Source organism: Sinohyriopsis cumingii, chromosome 15 (assembly GCF_028554795.1).
Source record: "Sinohyriopsis cumingii isolate HCF-2022 chromosome 15, ASM2855479v2, whole genome shotgun sequence".
NCBI lineage: Eukaryota > Metazoa > Mollusca > Bivalvia > Unionida > Unionidae > Sinohyriopsis > Sinohyriopsis cumingii.
In genome coordinates, this window is record NC_142975.1 from 24,718,657 (window position 1) to 24,745,494 (window position 26,838).

The 26,838-nt window shown below is 38.4% G+C and overlaps 1 long non-coding RNA gene across 3 annotated transcripts; it reads left to right on the plus strand.

Moving 5' to 3' along the window:
* On the plus strand, positions 1–26,101 carry LOC149781423 (uncharacterized). Of its 3 annotated transcripts, XR_016414710.1 has the most exons (4): positions 1–861; positions 2,265–4,025; positions 20,426–20,518; positions 23,829–26,101. It is a non-coding gene; the product is annotated as an uncharacterized LOC149781423 (long non-coding RNA). The 3 variants fall into 3 exon arrangements; XR_016414708.1 differs by having other exon boundaries at positions 1–4,025; positions 23,829–26,098; XR_016414709.1 differs by having other exon boundaries at positions 1–4,025; positions 20,426–20,474; positions 23,829–26,098.
* Positions 26,102–26,838: the final 737 nt, after the last annotated feature.

The following is a 26,838-nucleotide window of genomic DNA, read 5'->3' on the forward strand; positions in this document are numbered from 1 at the left end:
CATTGTGGTTTTTTAAAAATAACGTTGACATTGAGACTTGTGCTTCTAGAAATTTAGTATTATGTTATCAGACCGGTAGTGTATATACTTTAACCGTTACTAATAATTCCATTGTAGGTTTCATTTCAGCGCTGGTTATTACATTTTATTTTGTTTACTGTTACAATTTTTAAAGTACTATTTGAAATTAGACCGCCATTGGTGGCGTTATCAATTTTCGTGGATTGGTTGAATTGCAAGGTTATTTCGCTAGTAGTTTTATTATAATTATTATATATTATTATAACCGTATCTATGAATTCTTTGTATGTTTATATTTTTTAATATACACGTTTTTAAATTAGAATTGAAATTAAACGATACATCATTATACGCCTCGTACCCATTTATTACCGTTATCAGTTTTCGTGGTTTAGTAATAAGATCGCATTATTTTATCTGTACGGCAGTACTCGTAATAGTATCTATACTGACACCGTTACTAAGATATAAGTTACATTTTATTTGGGTACTTGCAATTACATTTCTTTCCTATTAATGCACTTTAAGTTTATTACCGTTATTAGTTTTCGAGGACTGGTATAAAAAAAATAGTCATTGAAAAACCCGCAGGGGCTTGTATCATTACTTACAATTGACCTGTCATACATGTGCTATATAGTAGTTATTAATATACACCCCAACATAAATATCCAAATATCAAAAATGGGGTGACAAGGGTCAGAGGAAATTCTGACTAATAGTACATGTATGACAGGTCAGTTGTAAGCAGCGATACGAGCCCCTGTGGAAACACCAATATGGTGTGGCCTAGCTTCCGACGATATTGGTTCTGTGGTATCTCGATATTTGAACTTTTCGGTAGGTATTTATTTCATCTATTGCACCACATATCATGTACTTATATATACTACGTGACCATAGCCTAGGTTATTAGTTCTGCATCACCAGTTTATTTTGGGAAAATGTCAGGATTGCTGATGAGTACATATTTTATAAATAAATCCGTGAATATTATTGTTTCTAAATAATATTCTTAACCTATGTTTTTAGATAGAATCAAAATCTTCTTAAAATTGCTATCACTGTAACAAATTGTTTAGCCAGTTTGTTGTCTGATAATGTCCAACGATGTTATACAAGAGTTAGATCACTTGATTACTGTGATGGTTAAGGACTAGGAGATGGAATCTATGGTAGCATATAAGAGTCAAAATGTGAAGCATGTTAATGTCGTATTTTGGCGGCTTTTGCAGTTAACAGGTGTTGACTTGAAAGCTGCATTGTACACGATTTATTACTTTTCATTGGAACACCGGTTGTTGTTCAAACAGTCTTAGGTTGATATGTACTTTCATGCTCATGTTGAATGTTCGTTCTCAGCAACAATCCTAGAGCAACTCCAATCATCATGGATGGTTATTTGCAAATGCATTTCTTTAATTATTTCTTATAAGTTTATGTTGCTGTATGGCACAGGTGGCATAATGAGTGCCATATAATTAGCATCCATATATATGCGATATCTTAGTAACTCCCCTTTCATAACTAGGACTGTACATAGCATCTGTTTATTGTTTGTTTCCCACAGTTATCTGCTTTATAGTGGAAAATAAATTCATTTTAATACAAACAACAACAACCAGACTTAAATTATATCTTGAGGGTCATTGTTTTTATTAACTTATTTGCTGATTGCAGACTTCATGACCTGAAATATCATAGCACTCATGATAGTAGTGAACAGAAAATCAAAACAAAATGAAAGAAATAATTCAAATTTTGAATCATTTTAAATCAGAAACAATTGACTGATTCTCATAATATCTGTGACATAACTACACTAGCTTTAAGACCCTTTTTGGTCGGCTTAAATGGTAAATAATAAAAAATATACATCTACATCACTAAACTGTGTATTACAGTAGTAGTTGTAAAAACTTTGCAGGGTCTATATACTGGTCCAGATCTGCCCATATCCAATATGTACCAAAATCCATCAAAAAATCTCCTAAAACAAACATTTTACAACCTTGATGGTAGTTGTATTGATATTTTACAGTCAGCTGATCATTCTCATCAGAAGTCTGTTCAGCGGATGCCTTAAGTTGAATGATAACCTTATCAGTGCTCATCCATATCTGGTGACAGTAACAATCAGTACTGTTCGAGTTTTACAAATAACAAGTCCATATAAATGTACATTTGCCTGTATATTATAGTATGCGTTTTAGATTTTTAACATAGCTTTAACAATTTTTAAGTCAAATCGCAAAGATGTCTGCAGTGGCAGTTTATAGTGATGTCTAGCCCTGGTGCATCATTCCCCAGACATGTAGCATCATCTCCCACCAAGTCACATTATCCTGACACCAGGCTGACCAGTCCTAACACTAACCTCTTAATGTTGAGCGCCAGGCGAGGCTACTGTTAGTACCATTTTTTGAAGTCTTTGGTATGACTCAGTCAGGGTTTGAACCCACGACCTTCCACATCCGAGGCGGACGCTCTAATCACTAGGTCACCAGAACGGTCACCTGTGTAATATATAATAATGTATGTGCTGGTAAATCTTGTGATAATGACATGATTAGTCGCTTTATTTTTTCTGTGACACTAATAGGTTGTGCATAAAGTATGTATTCATTGAGTGGAGGTTGGGTTTTTTTAAAAAATTCAAAAAGTATTAGCCTGTGTATGTGGCAGTGTGACTGCTAAGTATGTTCTGCAGCGGTAGGGGTCAATATTCCTTGATAACTGTGATGTTTATGAAGAGTAGTCAAGTCAGAAACATAACTAGCAGATGAGTTAGATGCAAAGTGGCTGGTATGCCATGTCAGGCAGAGCCAATATCTGCTTAAAATTACGAAGTGTGATATGTTGTAGTTTTATTGCCCATGGTGCACTTTGTGGAAGACATATTTTCCTCTTCATTTTCTGACATGACCAGTTATTTTATCTCATGATTCTGACAGATTATGTATTCCAGACCCTGGTGCCTCATGCGAATTTGTGAAGCCATACCTTGCCAGACTGGGACAGTATTGTATTTGGATAGACACATGGATTGCCTTTTTGACACCTATTGTCCTTTACTTTTATAAGAGCGAGATTCAGAAGCATGTCTTAAATTTATTACTCATCCTAGGCCAACATGTAATGTCACATGATCGCACACACCTTACAAAAATTGTCACCCGAGAAAAAAACTGTTATTTTTCCTGATTTGGATGATATTGAAGCTGATGATAAAAATTTGAGGTCCAGTTATTCCAAATGATGATAAGGTTGATAATATTCCAATTTTCCACTGTTGACATCAAAATTTTAGTCACTGGCTGATACTTGACTATTAAAGTTAAAGTCTACTAAATATTAGCTGCTGTCACTTGTTTAAAACTATTATTAGAGATATATATTTACATTTTCCTTAGAAAAGCATTGGTTATGATTTCTGTAAAATTCAAGCTATGTATCACTATTATAGTTGATGTTAATACTTTCCTACTTTCATTTTCAAAGTTTGTTTTACATGGTATTAATTTAAACCTCTGCTTATTTTTAATGACTGTACTAATAACTTCATCTTTTAAAATTTAATTGTCCCAGCTATTCTTGGAAAGGGGGTGGTGACTCAGCAGTGTACATACACAGGGGTGGGATACAAAAATGTATGCTTTGCAATGAGTAATGGGAAAGGGAGCAAAAAATCACCAAATTGTATGTGTAACTGTTCTTGGGTAGAGTTATTGGATCGATTAAATGTTTTAACAGCTGACCATAATGTCATTATAGTTCATTTGTGCATGAAATATCATTCTACATTATAACTATTTTCTCTTCTTTTTGTTAACTTTGTTTGCAGATTAGTGTAGATTTCGTCTGATTTGGGTAATTATATGGACTTTTACAAACGGGCCTTGTTACCTGATAGTCAAAAAGATGTTAACTTGACCATTTCTCTGATAAAGGTGTGTAGATGAGTCAGCGGCTAAGGACAAGCTGAAAAATGTGATGCTGCAAAGGTATATTTTCCATTTGATATATCATAGATGACTCATATAAGCATCCATACTAGAAGTATGGGTGTGACTGACTATCCCATATTCTGCGTGAGACAGAAAAAGCTATCTAACGTTGTCTGCCACATCTCATAACATATATGCTATACATTATGTGTATAAGGGGAAATATTATTTATTTTGTAATAGAGTGGGAACATTTTAATTTGTCATAAAAAATGGTACATTTTCCTTAAGCTGTGGATCGGCATTTTGAATTATGTATTATTTTTAACATTAACATGAAAAATGTCACCCCCATGGTCCTCCTTCCGTAACAGACCATACAGAATCCTTAGTAATGTCATTTTGGTGTCACCCCCTCTGATGGTGTCACCCGGTGCAGTCCGCACCCCCTGCATCCCCCAAGCGACGCCACTGCTGTGCCTGCTAGTCATGTATTTAACTATGATCGGGGGGCCCCAAGTGGCCGAGTGGTCTAAAGCGCTCACCGTTACAGATCACTGCCATCTCACCTTTGTCTGCGTGGGTTCGAGTCCAAGGCTCGGCTAGCGTGGGTACGTGGGAAAGCCTGCCAGTAGCTTCTCGTGGGTCGGTGGTTCTTCCCAGGGTTCTTCCTCCACCATTAATACTGGCCGCCATGTATAGCCTATCTTGTGCTGATAAATGGCGTTAAACCCTAGAACAACAACAACTATGATCGGTTATCCGCTTATGAAATCCGACTAGACCGAGCAGTGTGTGCTCTGTAAAATTTGCAATTTTTCATTTTGGAGTCACCCCGCTGAGATGGTGTCACCCGGTGCGGTCTGCACCCCCCTAGCGATGCCACTGATTACTCCAATACACTAAATCGTTTAACCTTCTATGAGCAACAATTATTAATTTTTCCTACAAACACTAAAGGCATCACATGCTGCATTTCTGGATTAAACACATTAATTCCATTATGTCTTAGATATTTCACTTTGAATTGTTTGCATGTAAATATAAGTTGCACACATATTGTATTATTATGTGCAGTATTAATTTTAATCTTTATTGGAGGGGGGGGGAGTATTCGTAGTGATGATTTAGTATCGTTTAATATTGAGCTTTACATGCTGGGTATGCAGATGAGCAGCAGGGGGGGCGAATCCGACATTTTGTCCAATCGTTATTTTGCTTAATTAATACTTTCTGCACTCAACGATCTAGTGTCGTCAGCGCCTGGTAAAAAAAAAACGACGACGGTCCATCCTACACGATGGTGACGTCATTTGGTTTAATTAACACCTTCTGCGCGCCGATCCCCAGCGTCGTCAGCGTCCGGTAAGCACATCGACGACCGTGTCGATGTCATCGCCCCCCCTGCTGCTAAGTGGTTATTTACAATGATCTTACAAACAGAGTGATCACTAACTCCTCCTCTTGCAGATCAATTAGGTTATTTGACTGATCGGTAAGTCTAAAATTAATTCTCGTTAAAAACCGATCATGGCATCGCATATAGACCGGATTAATCGGACTCTCAATGATTAAAAATCCCGGAGGGGCTGTTGGTGAAAACGAATAAAGGATATACCCCTGTTGAGCTTGATTTGATTGTTTGGTATCCACCTGATAACTCCCTTCGATAACATCACACACTAGATTGATCGCTATCACCGATGCAATATTTACGTTGTATGGAGCAATATGCCTACCATCATCCCCGTTATCGTGTCTGAGGATAGTTGATGGGGGGGTGTCCTCGGGTGGATTCTTAGGCCATCCTAGTATGGTTCTTATTGAACTGTTATAAATATCAACCATATACCCCGGTGTGCTTATTTCAATCGTCGACGATAACGTCGGTTCATGAACCGTAATAGCGATTTTTGATTCTTTTCCTGTGATCGATTTTATCCTGCGTTGAAATTCTTTATTGATTTGCTCTATTTGGTATGACCCAGTTGGTATTGTAACCTCCTCCCAGTTTGGGGTCCCATCGGGTTTATTTGTCCGTGCAAAAACCAGCGAGTTATTAGGTTGTTGTCCGTTAAATGCGTCCGCTCGAATATTAGGCCAACTGTGATATATTCGCAATTTTGCCAGCGCTATTTCCTTTACTGGAACCGGTGATGGGAAGTTCACACTGAATTCGGGTTTCGTTGACGTTATCGATATCATATTTGTTTGTACCGGAGTGGTGTTCTCCGCGATCCGCTGAAGTAATTGAAACCCTTCGGGGTTCAGCGACATTATTATTATTCGTTGTTTTTAGTGTCTAATTTTAACAACCAGGTGGTTTCGGCTTCCAGTTGAAAATCCTCGATTTTTGACATCGCGGAGCTATACAACTGGACCATCGTGGAGAATTCAACATCGGATACGAACAAATTATCAATCGATAACGAGATCAACCCGGATAATTTCGAGTATGCGTCGGATACTATTTGATGTTTTACTGTATACTCGTTGAGTTTTTTCTGAAAACACGATGATATCTTCCTAGTGATTGCGTTGGCAACTCCAGCAACTGTTGTCATCGCGGAGATAGCGATTGGAACAGCGATCGGGGTTATCGTGGTCACCGTGGATAAAATAACACCGGCGCCAGCTACTATACCCGACACCGAGTACACGACCGCGTCGATGGCGGTTATTTTTCTGCGGTATTTTTTTATTTTTGCACGGTATTGTTCGGAAAGCGTTTTCAAATTCGCGGAAAATTCTTTTGCGGTATCGAATCGATATTGATGTGACGTCGGTGATACCTCTGATTCAATTTCCTTGGTGGTCATTTTTATTTTAAAAGAGCTAGTGTTTTTAATTACTTAGATTCGCTACAAATTCCACATACCATGTAATGTTTGCCCTGGTTAAATTTCCATCAACGGCATAAATTGTAAACGGTTCAGTTGCGTCCTTGTCTATAATTGTTGATATTGTATTGTTAAACCCGGATGAACTCGACGATAATATATTAAACTGCATCATTGAAACCAGTGTCAGTCGATAAATGCCCTTAACAGTTGCGGTGATATTTACTGTATTCTGTGTAAGAGTCCAATCGAATGATCCATGCCGAATTGTGTATACTGTGTTGATGATGTTCTCATGAGGGGTTTTTATTTTTTCGAGTTGCTCTGCCATTCTCGGTAGTCTGTCTTTAATCGCTTCAACATCAGTTATAACTATTCCTACTCCCCGCCAACTCGCGTCTATATTATTCTTGTTCGCTGCAACATTAGTTTTGATTATTTCTATTTCCCGTGTATTCTCGGTCATACTTTTTTTGTTCGCTGCAACATCAAGTTTGATTGTTTCTATTTCATATGTATGCACGTCCATACCTTTTTTATTCGCTGCAACATCAGTTTTAATTAATCCTATTCCCCGCCAATACGCGTCTACATTTTTTTTGTTCGCTTCGACATCAGTTTTGATTGTTCCTATTTCCTGTGTATGCGCGTCCACACCCTTTTTGTTCGCTTCAATATCAGTTTTGATTGTTCCTATTTCCTGTGTATGCGCGTCCATATTATTTATGATCGTTGTAACATCAGTTTTGATTGTTTCTATTTTCCGTCCATGCGAGTCTACATTATTTATGATCGTTGCAACATTAGCGCCGATTATTTCTATTTCCCGTTCATGCGCGTCTACACTCCTTTTATTTGTTGCAACATCAGTTTTGATTGTTTTTATTTCCTGTCCATACGCAGTGATATCATTTATAGTTATTGTGATCTCATCCGGCTTGGTATTTTTTTTACCAAAGAATTTATCAAAGTTGTCATCGATCCTGTTAACATTTTTTCGCAACTGTGGTAAATTGGCCGACAGCGCCATAAGATCCGAAATAGCATTTTTTATTATTACAAGATTTGGTTCGTCTGCCGTCGGGGGTCCCCGAAAAAAACTATTGACAATGTGTTGCACATCGTCGAAATGCGTTAGCGTCAACACGATCCGTTCTTCATATAATTTAATTTCACTACGTAAACCCTTTAACGAATTTGACATGGTTATATAATTGTCGCCAAGTGTACTTATTTTTCCATTTATCGTCAAGATGGATTCACCCGGTTTGAGTCGTCCGTCGCTGGTATACAGCGCGATAGTGTCCTCGGCGGTATCACGCTGTCGTATTAAAACGTCATCCAGCGACACATTACTGGATTTCAATTTACCCTGGCGGTCTTGAAATACAACTATTTCATCTGGGTCAACACTGGTTAAGTTCAACGTATCAGCGATTTCATCCTCAATTAGTTTTTTTATGTCATCGGTGGCGGGCGTTTCCGTGGGCTTTTTCAGCGCCGAAACCGGTCGTCCCCAGATATCAATCATTATTATTGTAAATGTTATTCTCTAAAATCCGTTGAGCTTCTACGACCCCACTAGTGTATTCGTTTACAACCACATGAGGTGGTTTTCGCGATGATGAAATCGCCGCAAGTACGTTCAATACCTCGCGGCCACATATCGGTGGGTCACTTAACTGCTGTGTTGGCAGCGTGGAATAAAAAACCCGGGCCGAACACGCCCGGGCTGAACACGCCCGGATATACCGCATGAACTCTTTCGGCGGGGCTAACCCGTATGAATCAAAATAGACGATCGCACGCGGATCAATCGCGTATGCAACCCAATGAGTTCCCGCTCCGGAGGACCCATCGAGGTTAATTATGCCTGTTTCAATATTCCTTGGTGCCGCCGGTAATTGATCCCTCATAAAAACACCTCTGAAGTTTTTTATCGCTAGCGCGTTCGCGGCGTCTATTAAATCAAAATTAGACATGGGAGTCATTGACTCAGGAGTCATTGACTCCCGAGTTAATAAACGGTTCCCGGTAGTCTTAGACCCTTTCCCGAGTACCATGAATACGGGGTTCCCGGTAGTCTTAGACCCTTCCCCGAGTACCATGAATACGGGGTTCCCGGTAGTCTTAGACCCTTTCCGGCTACGGGTCGTTTTTTTTTGTAGCCTTTCCCGGTTGCCTTCTTTAATGCCATCCCCGCCGCGGTACCAACGGCCCCCAACGCAGCCGCCTTAGCCACTGCTGGGGCCGCCGCGGCAATCAACGCTGGAATCGCAGCTAACAGCGGAAATATCCCACCGGTCTTTTCCATGTTTTTGATTGCTGCGGCTGAAAAATCTATTTGAACACCCTTTTTATTCTTCATCGCATCATTGAAATGTTTTATTTGACGCGTCGTCAACGATATCTTATGATTACCACCTGCCATCTGCGACGGCTTCAGCGTTATTGTAGTCCCGCATTGTTTAGCCGACTTTGATCGTAATTTCTTGACTTGACCATCAGTCAACTCTACACTGACGACACTATACGACATTTTATTGTAAACGCGTTTATGCTTTCAATTACATGTTTTCCACTGGCGCATCAACGATTCTCATTCGTCCACCAACGCCTTCTAGCAGCATTGATTTATCGCTGAGAATGACAGCAACCGCTCTATAATTGGCACCAGCCGGGGCTATATGAGCTCGGAAGTGTATATCAACAACGGATTGTCTCGTTAAATCAAGATGTTCCAGCGAAAAATAATAAATCGGATACAGGTTTTTAAAATCAAGTTGTGATATTTGCAAACCAGTGTCGACGTTTTGATCACGACCCATATACGACAGCAATCGATGATACACACGTGCGATATGGTTGTCGCCGTAATTAAGCTGTATGTCCTCGGATGGTTCCTGTTGTCCGTTTATTCTCAGCGAAACATCCCTGACTCCTAATTGATCAAATATCATATGGCTGCGTTCTTGACTACCCAATCGTTCCCTATTCTGCAGCGCTATGAATATATGACGCGGGGCTGAAACACCTTGTTTTGATGCCAGGTGCCATGTAAACGTATCGGCGACGTTATCCTCTTTAGCATCAGTTGTTACCGCTAGCCAACTCAACAACGATTTCCCTCCCTGTTCCATAAATGCTAACAATCGTGCTTCCGTGGTAACTGATGGAGTCAGCACCGGCATCCACAATGCCATTTTAGTTAAAATGACTTTACCGGCAGCGACGCCAGCAGCACGCCATATTGCATTGTTATCATCGCCCCTTCGCGTCAGCGCGATTGTGTGCTTGGCCCCATAGACAACTTTTCTAACATTTCTGCAGAATCCAAATATGTGATGGAGTGGAATCGCGCATGAAAACTTTCGGCGTGGTCCTTGCAACATTCCTACTCGTGCTGCGAATCCCATATTGTAATTATCGTTAAGACTTTTTATAATATTGAAATTAGCGACTGGTCCTGCTCTGCGGTCTGGATTGGCTGCTTCAGCCTGTGGGTCAGTTGCGGTATCTCTTTCCACCAGCACGTTGATGTACTGAAGATGGTCAGCGTTATTGGTGGTGTCCTTCGAAAACATCATAGATGGGCCCGCCGATCTTGTATAATCATCCGAGTATCTCGCCAACCCAATTATCGTTGTTGCAACATCAACCTCGCGTTCTATTGATTCAATTTCTCGCCCGTCAATAAGATATCTGGCGCTCTCAAATAACGCCATGATACCGTTGTTGACGAAGCCAACTCGAACACGATGGTCATCTGCGTATGGTGCATTATCGGCGGCATTTGTCACGAGTTCTCCCTCGATTTCGATAAACGCTTCACACGGCAGAAAGTATTTACTGGTATCTTGGACCTGAAGTTCAATTCGCGATCGTAGGTCGGGTTGCGCTGCATAATAAGAATAATATTGATAATCGCGGACAGAATCATCCCTGTGCACTGGGGCATCCATATCAAACGCGGGATCAGCGGTTCGCGCAAACATTTTATTATTTATCATGTTGATGTTTTCAATTGCGATTTTTTCGTCGTAAATTCTTTGAATTTAAACCACTCCCCGCTATCGCGTTCATGAGCGCGTTGGTTGACGCATCGGCGGATGGCTGAGCCGCCAACGACTCTAATTTTTCTTCCACGGCGTTATTTATTACTTTACTGACATTTGCAGGCATCACTGTCGTTGATGGCATTACCGGTGGTTTCTGTTTTTTTCTCTTGGATTTCACCAATGACATTAGTTTGTCCCGCGCGGCTGAAAGCGCCTTTCCGGCAACATCTCCAATAGCACTAATTCCCTTATCACGAATAACATCAATAGCCTTCATTCCTAATTGTTTGGCTAACGGCGCTACTTTTGGAGCCATTCTTGTAAATAACCCCGCAATGGTGCTACCGAGACCATCTCCATAGTACGCACGGTAAACAGGCAATCGCGAGTTTACCACGTAGACGAGTACTGGTTTATCGTGATTGTAGTGTATGATCATCCTTATTAAAAACACCAGTTTTCCAATTAATCATCCACGAGTTCGTCTATGAGCGTTCGATATGCATTAATGTCCATAATACCGCCTGCAAATAAACGCTTGCAAATATCAGCGGCCTCATTGATTATTTCCGTAGAGTTATTTCCGGCTCGTTTTCCTCCGATTAGTACTTCCAGCCGTGATATATCACTGAGAACACTATTAGGACAGGTAACGCCATAGGATTCTTTACCAACAGAGTATCCTTTTCCTTTTTTTGGTGTTATACTCTTAACTTCCTTGTGGAATGCGTCGTAATCGGATTTACTATGATGTGGTAATGCATCTTTATGTTTACTTGCTAAATACACTATTCTTGCCCAGTCTTTTAACGACTTTATATTTTTCTCGTAACCGCTATTGATATGCTTCTTATCTCGTATGCTCTTAGCAAAATTGTTGGCAGTAAAATTAATTAATTCTTCCCTGTTGCTGAAGCCTCTAATTTGATCTATTGTGCTCTTCTTGAGTACAATACGGGGTATATTCCCCTCTTTTTCTTCCGGTATTTCTTCTTCTGGTATTTCTTCTTCTGGTATTTCTTCTTCTGGTTCTTTCGCAGTAGCGCCTGGTTCTTCTTCATCGGCCATTGTAACATAGGGTTCTTGTGGTTCGGTTATAGCGAGTGGTGGCGGCCTCCGTGTTGTAGCAGCCGCTATTTTTGCAGGAAGTGTTTCTAAAGACCTTTTTGTTTGTTCGGTCTGAGCCGCTATCTTTTCAAGCGCACCAAGAACGGGTACAGTTGCCGCCGTAACATCTTTGGTCGCTTTGGTTACCGGGGCAAAGAGTTGTTCGCTTCCAACAGTAAAATCGGTTTGTAGTTGCTGCCGCGTTTGAAGTTGTTCTCGGACCCTGTCCCGTAACGGTATAAACCTTCTAAGCGCCGCTAGCCGCTCTCTGGCTAGCCGAGTAGTAAGTGATTCGCCTACCATTATTGCAATTGCTTCGCAATTTCTAATTTCTCGCCGGAGTTTTCGTCTATAATCCTTCTAATGTTTTTGATCTTACTAGAAATCTCCCGGCGTCGTTCATAAACACGTCCGAGTTTTTTTCGTATTATTTCAACGGCAGTAAATAGTCCAATGAATGCATTTGCGTCATTGTGGTACAAGTTTTCATTAATCGTATGTTGTAATCGTTTTATAAAAAAGTACTCGCGGGCCAGGGTAAAACGCCCCCGTTTCGACTGTTCGTTAATAATCTCATAATCGGATAATATTTTTTCACTGTCGAGACCATCAGATAATTCAATTCCTTGATTTTTTAATTTTGAAATCTCGGCTAATATATTATTGATGTCTTCGATATTCATTATTCTTATAGAACATCTTGTTTTTAAATAAAAAAAAATGAAACCCCGTGTATCAATTCCGAAGGTGTTCATACTTTGTTTTCTTCCGGAATGGACAATAACGTTTCACACTGTCATGGTGGCCTTGTCAGCGCCATAGGCGCCGGTGACTTCGTCACTCGCTAATTTCTGTTATATATGAAAATCGAATTCTATGCCCGGTCTTTTTTGAGATCGCTGTTTGATATACTCGTTCTGCAACAAATTGTATTGAGGCTCTACAAATATCGAAATATTTTCCTGCCTCATTCATCGACTGAAATATTTTTTCCTCGTGAGTTGTTGTATCAAATGATTTTACGCTTTTTGCTTTTTTTGAGCATTTACCAGTTTGGCCTTTTTTACTATTTTCACTCTGAGAGATGGCTTGCAAGTTTGTAAGAGAATTATCAGTCTTATTATTATTAATATGATCAATAACAAGCCCATTCTCGATTAATCCGTGAAAACATTCATAGATGATTCTGTGACAGAGATATTTCTTCTTTCCGGCACCAAACATTAAATACCCGTGATTATTTACGGTACCAACCGGCTTCTTCAGTTTGCGGTTTCTAACAATGCCGTCGCGAGACGCCTCGTAACTGACGAACACAGGATGCGGCTGAAATTCTTGGTCCATTTGTATAATAATACTATTTGTCTAATTTATTATTTGGTTTAATTATGAATCTTTCAACGTAGTCTTGGGGGGTTTTGATGACGAAGTCGGCGGTGGGGTCAATGACGGCGTTTTTAATTCGCTTGTCATAATAGCGTTTTAGTTCCCTGTATCGCTTTCCGCCACAATTGATACACAACTGCGATTTTCCTCTTACACCAACGTGGCAAACCAAGCACGGGAGGGGGCCAAGAGAACCATTACGAACGCTTTGTAAATGATACCCGCAGAATTCACCTCTACATGATTTATTGCACGGGGTTGTCGACCCAATCATCAACCATTTGCAGTGATTCATTATACTATATTCTTTCATTTAAATACTTGTTTTAATTATATGGATGAGTTTGAGAGATTGGCAGCAATTAAACCCCGGAAAAATATTAGGTTTAATCTCGATAGAGTCCTCAAGGACACACCAAAAGCGTTAATAAACGATAAAACCCTGTTGAGTAAAATACGCGATTGTATCAATGAATTCAAGCGTGATGGCGCATCTCACAGTTGGTCAACATTTCGAATTGATGGTGTTGTTGATGCTATCATGAACGACAACCGCGCAGCAACGATAGTATCACAACTTGACGGTAAAAGATATTTCTTCAGAGTAAAATTCATTGTCCGGGTGGAATCAGGCGATTGGATCATACGTGATAAATTTGAACCAGTTCTCAGCGATAAGAAAACAGTCATTGTCAGCCGCGACTCCAAGCCGGGGTTGTTAACCGGAATTGACAAACCATACTATGAACGAGCGTATCCTGAAACAGCAGTTGTTTATGGAATATACCCGTTAAATAAGAAACCTGATATCGGAAAACTGAAACCGATGAAACAGTCAACGGGGATAAATTGTGTAGCAGAACGAATAATAGAGCATTTTACAAATGCATGTCGAGGAAACAAATTGACTGATTTACGACGTAGCAAAATCAACCAGTGGGAACTAACCGTAAAAGAGCGTGGAGCAACCATCAGCGACATAGCGAGATTAGAAACATTGCTGAGATTTCCAATAACCGTTACAACGATAACCGGTGAAGTATTATACGAATCAAAGTACAAATCAAATGGAGCCCCAATCAAAATTATTGATCATAACGAACACGCATGGACGCCCGCGATCACAATATTTCCACGGGATAGAACAGTAAAGTATATCCCGGGGGAATTCCTGGAAGAGAACGGTTTTCTCGCGGAGAGGAAACTATTTGATGCTATTACCTACTTGTGTAAAAACGACCCTGTATCAATGTGGTTACTTCGCAGCGCTGAAAACGATGCGGATACCTTTGATCAGTTTGTAAGACCAAACGGCGAATTATATCGCACTGAAGCATTTCACAACAGGATGAAAAAAACCGCCATAGAATTTGAGGAGCATGATGAACAACTGCTAACAAATTGTTTTACGATTCCATCGGTTGTAGCTCATGTTGCAGCAAGGAAAAATGCGTGGAGACCAACGCGCAGGGAATTTCTACCGGATGTACAATCCAGTTGTTTGGAATACTATCACGGTGGACTATGGAACACTGAATACAACCGCGACGCTATGATCTCGGTTGATATGGTTGCCTGTTATCCAGCGAGTTTTCTCGGGTATGGATCCGCCGCTGAGTACTTTAGACGATTTGGACACCCCAGTCATGAAATGACTCGTGTTGCTATTAATGGACCACTGCCTGATTTTGATTTAACCGGATTCGCTCGCATAGTATCATTTGAATTCGCGGCAGGACTCCATCGCTGTTGCTATATTTGGATCGGTAGACACATGGCTGAAAAGAGATGGTTGCCAATAGCGCTGCTACGGTATATGATTGATTGTAGCATGCTAGTTTCGTTGATTGTCAGTGACGCGATTATATCATACCGGGCACAGACTGAAGTCTGGTTACCAGAACCGGAGCGTCTAGATAGCATAATTGACGAATCCAGAAAAAACATTGATGCCGACGAGGAATATATCATCGAATGGTCCAGGAGGATATTTAACCAACGAAACCGCGAGGTAAAAGATCTCGGTAGAAGAATAATTGGTAAGTTTACACAAGGTGGAAAAAACCACGACTACAAACGATATTGCTCACGGCTGATTATAGATGACGCAGAATATGATTTCGTAATCAAGGACACAGTGGCAAAAAATAGATACGTGAACTGCAAAACAGCTTTCTTGTCCAATGGAACGAGGTTGGGTACAGTTGTTACCTACAGCGATGGAGACAGCCCGGCGTATCCACATTTGAGGGCGTCTATGCTGGGATATGCCGCTATCAATTTATTCTCAATGATAAATAGATTCCCCGATACCGCGGTTAGAGTAGCCGTTGATTCGTTTTATATTGACGTAGCGTATAAGGAAAACGTAGCCGAGTTTACTAGTCCGAACGAGAGTTGGGGTACATGGAGAATTAAAAATGAAATACGACGCGATTATTCCCCGTCAGCAGATGTCACCGTTGAGAACAACTACTTACGTGGTGATAAATTGTCAGAATGGTCTAATGCACCATCGTGTTCTGATCCAATTTGTAGACACAAGACGGTTTATTTAAGCGGCTGTGGCGGGTCAGGAAAGACGACTCGGGCAATTGAATTATTTCGAACGCGGGCAAGTATAATCGTGCTTACACCGACCCATAGACTAGCGCGAGAGATAAAACAACGAAATGTTGACGCCGTTACTTATCACAGCTTTTTTCGATACAGCGGCGGTGAGTGGACTCCTGATCGAATGGGTGAAAAATTTATTCCCGACATTATCATCTGGGATGAGATATGTACTGTTTCGTTAGATACTTTACAAATGTTTCTTGAGTGGTTGCTGCGCGCGAATACAGCGGTAATCATGTGTGGGGACCATGGCCAACCACCACCATTTGTCGGCGAGGGTCCACATGATTGGTTAAGGGGTTTTGTGGACTATTATGAAGAAACCGATACTGATTACCGAGCACTTGATGAACAACTGCGCGAGGTTAAGAAATTAATCAGATTACAGCCGGATAGAATTCAATGTGAAATAATTCGCGAGGTGATTCCGGAAACGCCGTTAAATGAATTCTGGGAAACATGGAGACCAAACGATTTGATTGTAGCGAGTAGAAAGATAGTCAGAGACACACTTCAGCGGAAGTTGTTTACGTTGCATAAGGAAAAGTTTCCAACGCGTCCAGTGCCGTTATGTTATAGACCCGCGGACACACGGCGGCAGAACATTGAAGTTGAAATTCCAACCCCGACAGCGTCGGGGACAAAAAAACAAATTCTCGTGCTGAATGATATCGTGCTCGTTGATATCAGCGTCGTCGAGGACGCGCTACGTGCTGATAAATCCCCGTGGACGCTAGGATACGCAACAACAATACATTCCTCGCAGGGACTAACCATCACGGACACAATTGTTTGGATAGTTGATAATCGCATCGAATGGTCGAATCTAGTCTATCTTGCAGTGTCCAGAGTACGAAGGATAAATCAGCTTCGAAGAATTGTTATTGACGAAGCCGGTGACGGAGTCACTGACGAAGCCGGCGACAAAGTCACCATCGATGCAAGCGTCATTGATAGAAAACTCTCGGGTTACCGCCAACAGGATAAAAAAAAACAGCGGCGTTTTGATATTGATGCCGAATTAATAATCTCGCTACGACAACAACAGAATAATCACTGCGCGAGTTGCAATTGTATAATGAGTTGGCGTTATTCGGATAAAGACACTCGCCAATTTACCGTGGATAGGATCGATAACAGTCTCGGTCATGTCAAAAACAATGTGAGGTTGACCTGTCTTGAGTGCAATAGACGCAACGGCGCTAGTTAAGACCACGTGGGGGTAATTGAGTATCGTTAGGTATCACTTGTAGTTGCTCGCGTGTAAATCCGCGCTGAGGAGCAGTTGAATCCAGTCTATAGATCGGTGGTCTACCAGTTGATCGTGTTATCGTTGATATGTTATGTGTGGTAACACTCCAAATAGGATCGGTAGCCCTTTTTTTACCGCCTTCAAGCTCTCCTGGTTCATATAGATATCTAACAGTGACATCGCCAAGAATCGGCTTAGAAACGCTATTTATTTTTAATTTTCCGGGTATATACTCGTATTTAATCGCGTCGCTGGGCTTCATGTTGATTACTCGGGTAATCTCGTTATTTAACGCTGCGATTACACCTGGCAACCTTTTAACCCATTCACGAGATCGTTTTTCTTGGATGAATTCCTTCGCGTATTGATATCCAAATAACCGTTCAGCGAGAGTCCGATTGAATCGTTCAACAATTGCCTGATCACGATGTAGCGCAGTATGACCTCGTCGTATCGCGACGCTATGATGTTTCAGCGTTGATAAAACAGCGCCGCGAAATTCACTACCAGGATCAACTTGTAATAGATTTGGCCAGCGCAGAGGACCTCTTCGATAAATCCGCTCAAACGCATCGGCTACTTCAGTTGCTGACTTTGTTTTCAACGGTTCCGCTTGTTTGTATCGACTCGCAACATCAACTACGGTTAGCGCGTATTTGTAACCGTTGTCATGCGGCAGAAATAGTATATCAGCCTGATGAACTTCATTAGGTACGCTGACATCAAAGCGCGAGAAGTTGATTTGTTTAGGCGGTGGTAGATAGATTTGCCATATAGCCTGTTTGGATAACCAATTAGCCGCAGTGGTCTTTGTTACCTTTGCAGCGCTTGCAAGCTTACCAATTGCGGCCTTCCCCTTCCAGTATCCTCTCGGAGAATAATAGATGGAATCCATCGTTTTTCTTGGATGATTGTTATTAATTACCAGCGCCAATCATTAATTTACCTTTCATAGCCGATTTTACCAACCATGAGGCCAATTTTTCTTTGACGGATTTATCAGGAATAGCATTTAGCGCGTGAATTAATTTTACATCCGCGATATGACGCTGTTGCAGATCGCTACTTTTGTAAGCAACATCATGAGCATGACACGCCTTATCAATAGCATTTATCGGATACTCACCTGGATTGGGCTGATCCTGAGCATCGAGTCTAATATCTAATCGTGTTCCGGGGCCACAGTAGTTATATCCTGGGAGGTGTTTTTCTCCTGGATACTTTGCCCACGGTGTTCCGGGAGTTTTGCCAATTTGGCTGCGATGTCACCTCCTCGCTTTTTTTTAAAACATCTCCGGGTCTAATAGAAATAAATCTAAATTTCTTTGTACCGCATTGTACACACTTACCAGTAAGCGCCGATCTGTTATTTCTTGTCGTAACGGTTGTCATATCATTTGTGCCAGTACGCACTCTACACTTCACACAATATAGATCCATAATTTATGTATAGAGATATGAATATAATTGATTTTTCGGCGACTAAAACAAAAGAACCAGTTAAGCATGTTGCAGCGTTACCAAACTCGATCCGGATGATTATCATCGGACCATCTGGATCCGGCAAGACGCAATTGTTACTCAATTTAATAATGAGATGGATGAAGTGGGATAAGTTGTATTTGGTTGCTCCTAGCGTAGATGATCAACGATGCTACGAGGTGTTGAAAGATTTCAACGAGAATGCATCAGCGATCGCTAAAAAGAATGTTATTGAGTTTATTACGGATATCAATGATGCACCGGGTATTGATGATATTGATGGCGACGTTAACAATCTAGTCGTGTACGATGATGTTATGTTAGACAATCAAAAGAACCCAGCTAGGATATTTTCCAGAGGCAGGCATAAAAACACTGACGTGATATATGTCACTCAACGATACACTCAGATTCCAAAAGTAATCAGAGATAACTGCAATATTCTTGCTGTATTCAACGGCGTTGATACACACACGCTACGAAATATTTGGCAGACATGGTGCGGCGGTGACATGGACTTTAATGTTTTTCGAAACTTTTTTAGTCATGCTCAGTCGACCCCACATGGATTCATAACGATAAATTTACATGATCCTCGGACACGATATCGTATCGGACTTGACCAAATATTCGGTTAGTTGTAAATAATTTTCATTGTAAATAACCACTTAGCAGCAGGGGGGGCGATGACATCGACACGGTCGTCGATGTGCTTACCGGACGCTGACGACGCTGGGGATCGGCGCGCAGAAGGTGTTAATTAAACCAAATGACGTCACCATCGTGTAGGATGGACCGTCGTCGTTTTTTTTTTACCAGGCGCTGACGACACTAGATCGTTGAGTGCAGAAAGTATTAATTAAGCAAAATAACGATTGGACAAAATGTCGGATTCGCCCCCCCTGCTGCTAGATGAGTTTGAATGTTTATAAACCGCTGTTGCTTTTAATTGCTGATGTTCTAGTATGTTGATAGCCTCTGTATCACAGGTAGAGCAAACTTTTACCTAAAGTTCGGAGTGAAAGCAATTTTTCATTGTCGGTAATAAGTACACAGAGAGAGAGAGAGAGTTAGTTCACAGGCACTTTACTGAGAAAAAAACTTAGTATGACGTGTCCCAAAAGATTACAGTCTACCAAAGAATCTTACAGTTGCCAGTCACGAAAATATATCGTGTGTTAATTCTACCAGAGACAAAGAACTCTTTCGTCCTGTGTCCAAAAAGCTTAGAAATAGACAGTATTGTAATAAGTCCCAAATGAAATCAAAGCACAAAGTACTGTGATAAAACTTCATGTAGCAACACAGTTTTGATTCAAAAAGATGATTTGTCACTGACTGTGCACAGCTTCTAACTTACAGACAACTGTACCGAAGTGACACTGTTACAAAGAGTAACTAAAATACTTTCCAATCAATAAACAAACAATATGAGTACACTATTGGGCCAGCAGGGTATTTGTTAAGAAAGGTAGGGACTAAATTCTGAGTACTGACTTAATGTTAACTCAGATGTAAATATTAATCACCTAAATTTTCTGATAGTTACAAATAGACTTGGTACCTCTTTATGCAATTAAATGTGACCTCTGCTTTATGTTGGTGAAATAAATTATGTAAGATGGGTATGTTTTGATTCCTTTTTGTTTCCACCAATGGTATGCAAGGTGTTCAGACATCTAATGCAAAATGTTTCTTTTTCTTTCATTTGTTCAGTGATCCAATAAAGGCAGTAGGCAATTTCGGAAGGATTACAGCATCAAAGGTAAAGTGAAATGCTGCGTTACCAGATTACATTCAGTTTTTTGGGTAAGTTAATCAGAATGACGAATGTTGATTTGGATGTTAAGATTTTTGTTTCTCGAACACACTGGATACTGCACTTTTTCTGCAATCATTCAGGTTCAGTTGTATGGATAACACTCCAGTTTCATGTATTTGAATGCAGTTAAAGCAAGTTTTGGTCTGAATTTATATTATGCAAGTTAGATGCATCATTTGTCTCAATAGCAATGTAAGGAGCATTGTTGACAGCACTTTGATTTTAGTTTACTTTTATAACATCAATATTTATAGTTTAAACTGCTGAAAAAAATTAGTTCAGTTTATCAGTGTTCAATGTTGCTTCATTACAAGGTATATATTTATGGGATACTTTTTGTCTTAATATTATATAATCGAAAAATTAAACTAACGTTTGAAAAATCTACTATATTTCACAGCATTTTAGAGAGAAAATTGGGATGGTTCTAATAAATGGATGATCTGTTTTGAACATATACATTAATTATTATTGCAGAGGCTTCATTGTTTATCAATATTGCTATAAATTAGTGTTACTTGACTTTTAATAATAACTGTATATATTGGACCCAATAAAATAATTATTTCCTGTACTAGAACTTATGGTGAAACTTTTTTACACCTAGGTCATATGTTCCAAGACTTAGAAAGTGAAATAAATTTGTGTTTAATTTGTACCCCATGTTGCATTAAAATTGATAAACAAAATGCTTATTTGATAATAAAATGAAAGAAGTTAACATTGTATTGTTATCACTTATTCCTCTCTTTTTTCCATCATGAGCATTAATGAAAATGTATCCACAAAGTCCTTATATGTAGCTTAGACATCTATACTGTAGCATGTTTCACTTGCATCAGATTACACAAGACACATTGTTTACTGACATGAACATAGAGAAACAAATCATGTTTGGTTGTACTCAGAGGTTTGAATGTGTTATCTGATTGAAAACTGGATCCAACAAAATCACAAACAAGAGTGAAAAAGTGAAATGATTGCTTGAAGGTATGTGCCATTCACACATGACGCAGTGTTATGTGCAAAATAACCAAGATTGTATTATATCCAGTTCAATTATATGACAGTATCTTGCAAATAAAATATTATTTGTCATTTTGCCAACAGGATATTGAAGACAAGGATAATTTTTTTATTGCAAAGCAAGCTGACCTTGGAAACCGACTTTGGATACTTTTAAGCCAATTACATTTTAAAGGATATCAATAAAAAGGTTGTTTTCTTCAAGCAAGCCGACTTTGGATTCTTTTAAGTGTACTGATTTTATATATATATATATATATATATATATATATATATATATATATATATATATATATATATATATATACACACACACACACACACACACACACACACATTCAGCGCACATAGGGAAACTACTTTGCTTCCATTTGACCAGTATTCACAGGAATTTTGGAAATAAAATGAAAAAATGAAACAATTTTTAAAGTGACATAATATAGTACTTCGTGCATGGACATTGATGATCCAGGGTCACTTAGATGATATGTAGAAAATAAAATCATTTGATGAATTTGTGAAGGCCAGAACAGAAGATAATTTTGCAGACAATAAGATCATTAACATGGATGAAATTCCAGTGTGCTTTGATCTCATTCCTAGATGGACTTTCAATAACACAGTGGTTGAAAGTGTGAGAATTAGAATGACTGGTGCAGATCTTAAATAAAATGACTTTCGTCCATGCAGTTTCTGCTTAAGGAGATGTGTTCCCTCCAACAATAAATTTTCACTGTATGACAAAGCTGAAAAGATACTCATGCACTGAAAGAATGGATCATATATGTGCAGGAGAAGGGTTGGGTTAATGAGATGATGCTGCAATGGATTTAAAAAAAGGTACACAGTTTTATATTTTTTAAAATAAAAATTTAAGTTGGAGTGCATTTTCCGACATGCAATTTTCAAATGATTTAAAATGTGCTCACAACTTAAGACTGGAAAAGAAACTATGTGTCCCAGAACATACAGTGCACAAAAATATACATTCAGAATTGAGTTATGTTGTCTTAACATAAACGGTATATATAACTTTTTATGAATAACAAACTTTTGATTGAGTTGCTAGCTAAATGTAAGTGAAATTGCTATAATGCTTCCATGCTCTTACATACAAATATCAATACTATTGTCACTGTATGAATTGTTTGCTAGTCATTTAAAGAGTGATATATTTATTTCATGATCTTTATATTATTATTTGGCAGCATAAAATTGATTTTTCAACAAACTTTGATGCAGTTCACTAAGCTCTATAACTGTTAAAAATTTCACCAAAATGTTTCCGAAAGTGAAGAAAAAAAAGTTACTGCAATTATACTGCAGAAAAAATGTTTTTCCTTTTCTTGATGAAATCCACACAAAATTCTATTAACATACAAATTCCTAATAGTAACTTTTCATCTGAAATGTTAATTGTCATAACTTTTTCCATTTATTATGATATTTTTAAAAAGAGAACTGTTCTGGAATGATTTGAAAAAAAATCTTTTAAATCGATTCATTCCTTCATAGAAATTCAGAAAAAAGAAATTCATTTTCTGTTTGTGGGGAGACATATAATGTAACCCCGCAACTGGGATTTCCTTGTCTCGGTCCAAACCCCAATGTAGATTATTTTTCTCACCCAATATTTTCCTTTAAAAAGAACTCTTCATTAGTGTAATATAGTTCATGTGCAAATGTTTACATGTGGCTCATTAATACAAATATGTTAATGAGGGGTGTGGTGTGACCATTGCATCCATAGTACAGTTTATGCAGATGTTATGTGAAATTGACAATAAATAATTAATATTTATTACAAGAAACTTTCATTTTCATCAGTTTCAATTTTGAAAAGTTATATTGTAAATAATGAAATGATACTGGCTACTCAGCTCTACTGTAGTTATACTTAGTACAAGCTGAATCGAAGAGTAACATCTTGCTTTAGATTATTCATGGGTAATTAGAGATCTGAATCTATCGTATATAACTCTCCTTTTCTTTGGAGGAGGTGAAACTGTTTGTGACATGTGTTGTCCTTAGTATTGATTGTAAAATTACCCCAGGTGAAACTGTTTGACATGTGTTGTTCTTAGTACTGATTGTAAAATTACCCCATGTATAAAAGACCCTCCAAAACTTTCAAGTTCACGGATTCTTTGAAAATTTATTTTTGTCTTGGAAATATGGCAAGTGATACAGTAAATTTGCTTATGGATTAATGATTTCTTCTCGCTGGTAAGTGCATTATTTGTCATTAAATATTGTAGGTTTATCTTTCAGATCCAGTGCTGAATGTCATTCTCATGATTGAGAGGAACAAAGTTATGCTCCACTGAAATCCATGTACCTGCTACAGATTGCAGATTTACACAGAGAATGTGACCTCTACTTTGTCTGTCAGAGCACAAGCAGAATTCTAAAGTCTTCAACAGCACAGATTTCCAAGAATCACCAATTATTAGTGCTAAACATGTTATTTGTATTGCTAATTCAATATACAGTAATACTGAAAGGGATGTACATTTCTGACCACACTTTCTGTTGTTCCCATGATTTCACTCTTCACAAAGCAGCACTGGTTTACCCAAGTTATAATGTTGCTCTTTTGCAAGAGCAATTTATAGAGCTCCATTTTCCATTATTGTTTACCTTTCTTGTTTAGCAAAGGCATCTGCTCCAACTGTATTTGACATGATTGTGTTATTGAATAATGGTTAAGATATTGCTCATTATTTCAGCTTGGTAAAGAAAGTAAAGGAAATATAAAAACATATTACAAATTGCTTTTGATTGCTGATTAAACTTAAATGATGGCGGCCAGATTAACAACTATTCCATTAAAACATACGTGGGACCCAGAAAGGTACTTTCAAAGTGGGATACTCACCCATTGATGCAGTTTAGAATTTTCTTATCATTTTAATATGATATCTGTGAAATCAGTGTACATATATTTTGTTTTAAACTGCCTTCCCTGGGTACTATGTATGTTTAAATGGAACAGCCCTAAAAGCAAAGCTTACAAATATGGAACATATAGTGAATAAGCGAAATTTGAAAGAATCTGGGGGGGGGAGCTCCATTATTAAAATAATTAGATTATTATATGTGCATGCTTTATATCTTGTACTTGTGTCAGTAATTGGCTTAAAGCACTAAATATGTATATATGTTCATAAATATATGAAACATGAACAGGCATCAAACCATGGGCAATAATTGTTGTCCAAAGAGTATTCACATAAAATATTTTGGTAGCTATCTGGGTAGAAAGTAGTTGCCTATGGGCACGAAACGGTGGGTAGTCGACGTGTTCCTCCTGTCAAGTAACAAAGTGAACAATATGTACATACATGATAGAACGTTGCCTTTGCAACAGTAAACCACTTTTGGATACCATAAATTTCATTTATTGATTTTATAAAAAAATAACATCCAAATGACCAACATTTCATGGTGAAAATTTAGTCTGATGAATTTCCCAGAAAAATTGTTCTTTTGGTAACAAAAATCAGTTGTGTATAAAACAAATACACTGTTGTTTCATAATTTACTTACCTAGTTTAACATGTTTTGAAATGTATATATTTTCTGTATTCAGTCCAGACAATTTCATTGAGATTTTCTAATCGTGACTGCAGGCCATTTGCAGTCGCATATTGTACAGTTCTTTACTGTAAGAGTACAGTATACGTGTTAAGTGTTTCGACTGAACTTTTTAAATAATGGTACAATGTACCTCTGCAAACAAAAAACGTGTGCATATTAAAATTATTGAGGTACATTCATTGTAAGTGTAAATTTTCTTTTCAATAAGTATACAGTATTTGGCTTTTAATTGCTTTATAGACTTTAAATCTCTGCACAGTGATGCAGTGAAAGTTACATTGAGTGTTTGCAAATGAATAATTGAGGAATTAGGCATACTATATTTATACCCAATAAATGCAGAAGCTGTACTCCAATTTTATGATTAGAACTATTTAGAATTGGCTTTTTGTCATAGCCACCATTATATGGCTTCCCTGGACACTATGAAAGGCTTTTTCCCAGCCTACAAATGCATACCATATCTGTCCTTTAGGTCTACAACAGTGATCTATATGAATGGGAAGTTGTACTGTGTTCTTCATAATTTCCTACCATTTCATTCAGTATATACTTTAATAATGTTTTCAAGTAGATAAGATGCTGTACATAAAAGATGTCTTAATTTTCAACAACTTTTTACCAGTCTTCCACCTCCATTGACCCCCATTGTGCCCCAAATCTTATTCAATAATTTACACACCTGGACAGCCTCTGATGAGGCTATGAGTTATATTGTGATTTGTAAACACCATTAATTTCATTGTAACCATAATTAAAATTTATATACTAAGAAGTTGCATTTTTGGTGCTTGAGCTTTTGCATTTAAATAAAGACTTGTTTCACATGTTAAGAGGTCTTGTAATAAGTATTAAGGAAAGAAATGAAAAAATAGCAAATAGCAATGTCTATCTTAGTTATATTTGAAATCTTTTGAATTAAATGATTTCAAATTCATTTTGTATTCAGATGTTGTGGTCTTTAATGTTTCTGTGGGAAATAAAAAAATTAATAAAACATTTAACATCATACGATATTTCTTTATTACTTGCTTGTTCATACGACCATACTTATAGGCCACACATTGTCATAATTCTAAGCATCCACAATATGTTTCTTCAGATGGGGCAATAATTGAATCAAAAGAAATTATTTTCTTTGAATTATCTGTTTCCATTCTAGATTGTATATCTACTATCTTCTCACAATTACCTTCTCACAATTATCAAATGTATTTTTATCATCAAAATTAAAATAAGTATTTGTCACTATAGTGCACAGTCTAAGAAATAAAATTACTAATGTGAAATGATAATTAAGGCAAAATAATTTACTTTTGTTAAATTATTTTCCATTTCAGGAGATGTGTGTGTGTGTGTGTGTGTGTGTGTGTGTGTATTACAAGACTACTATTTTCTCAGACTAATCTGGTTGCCAGTGTCAGGATAATGTGACTGTGATGCCCCAGTGCTTGACACCACTATAAACAGGCCCCAGGTGGCTGATTGCTTGAAGACATAACCATACAAGCTCTGGGTTTATACACTCTCATTAATATTACCAACACGTAAAGCCCATAAAGCTACAGAAACCCTAATAACTCACAGAAACCCGGGTAACTCTGTAATTATATTCCATCAGTATTCAATTCCTACATTTGTATCATAGGAATTAAGGTAAATAAAGGGTTCTGAATTATTG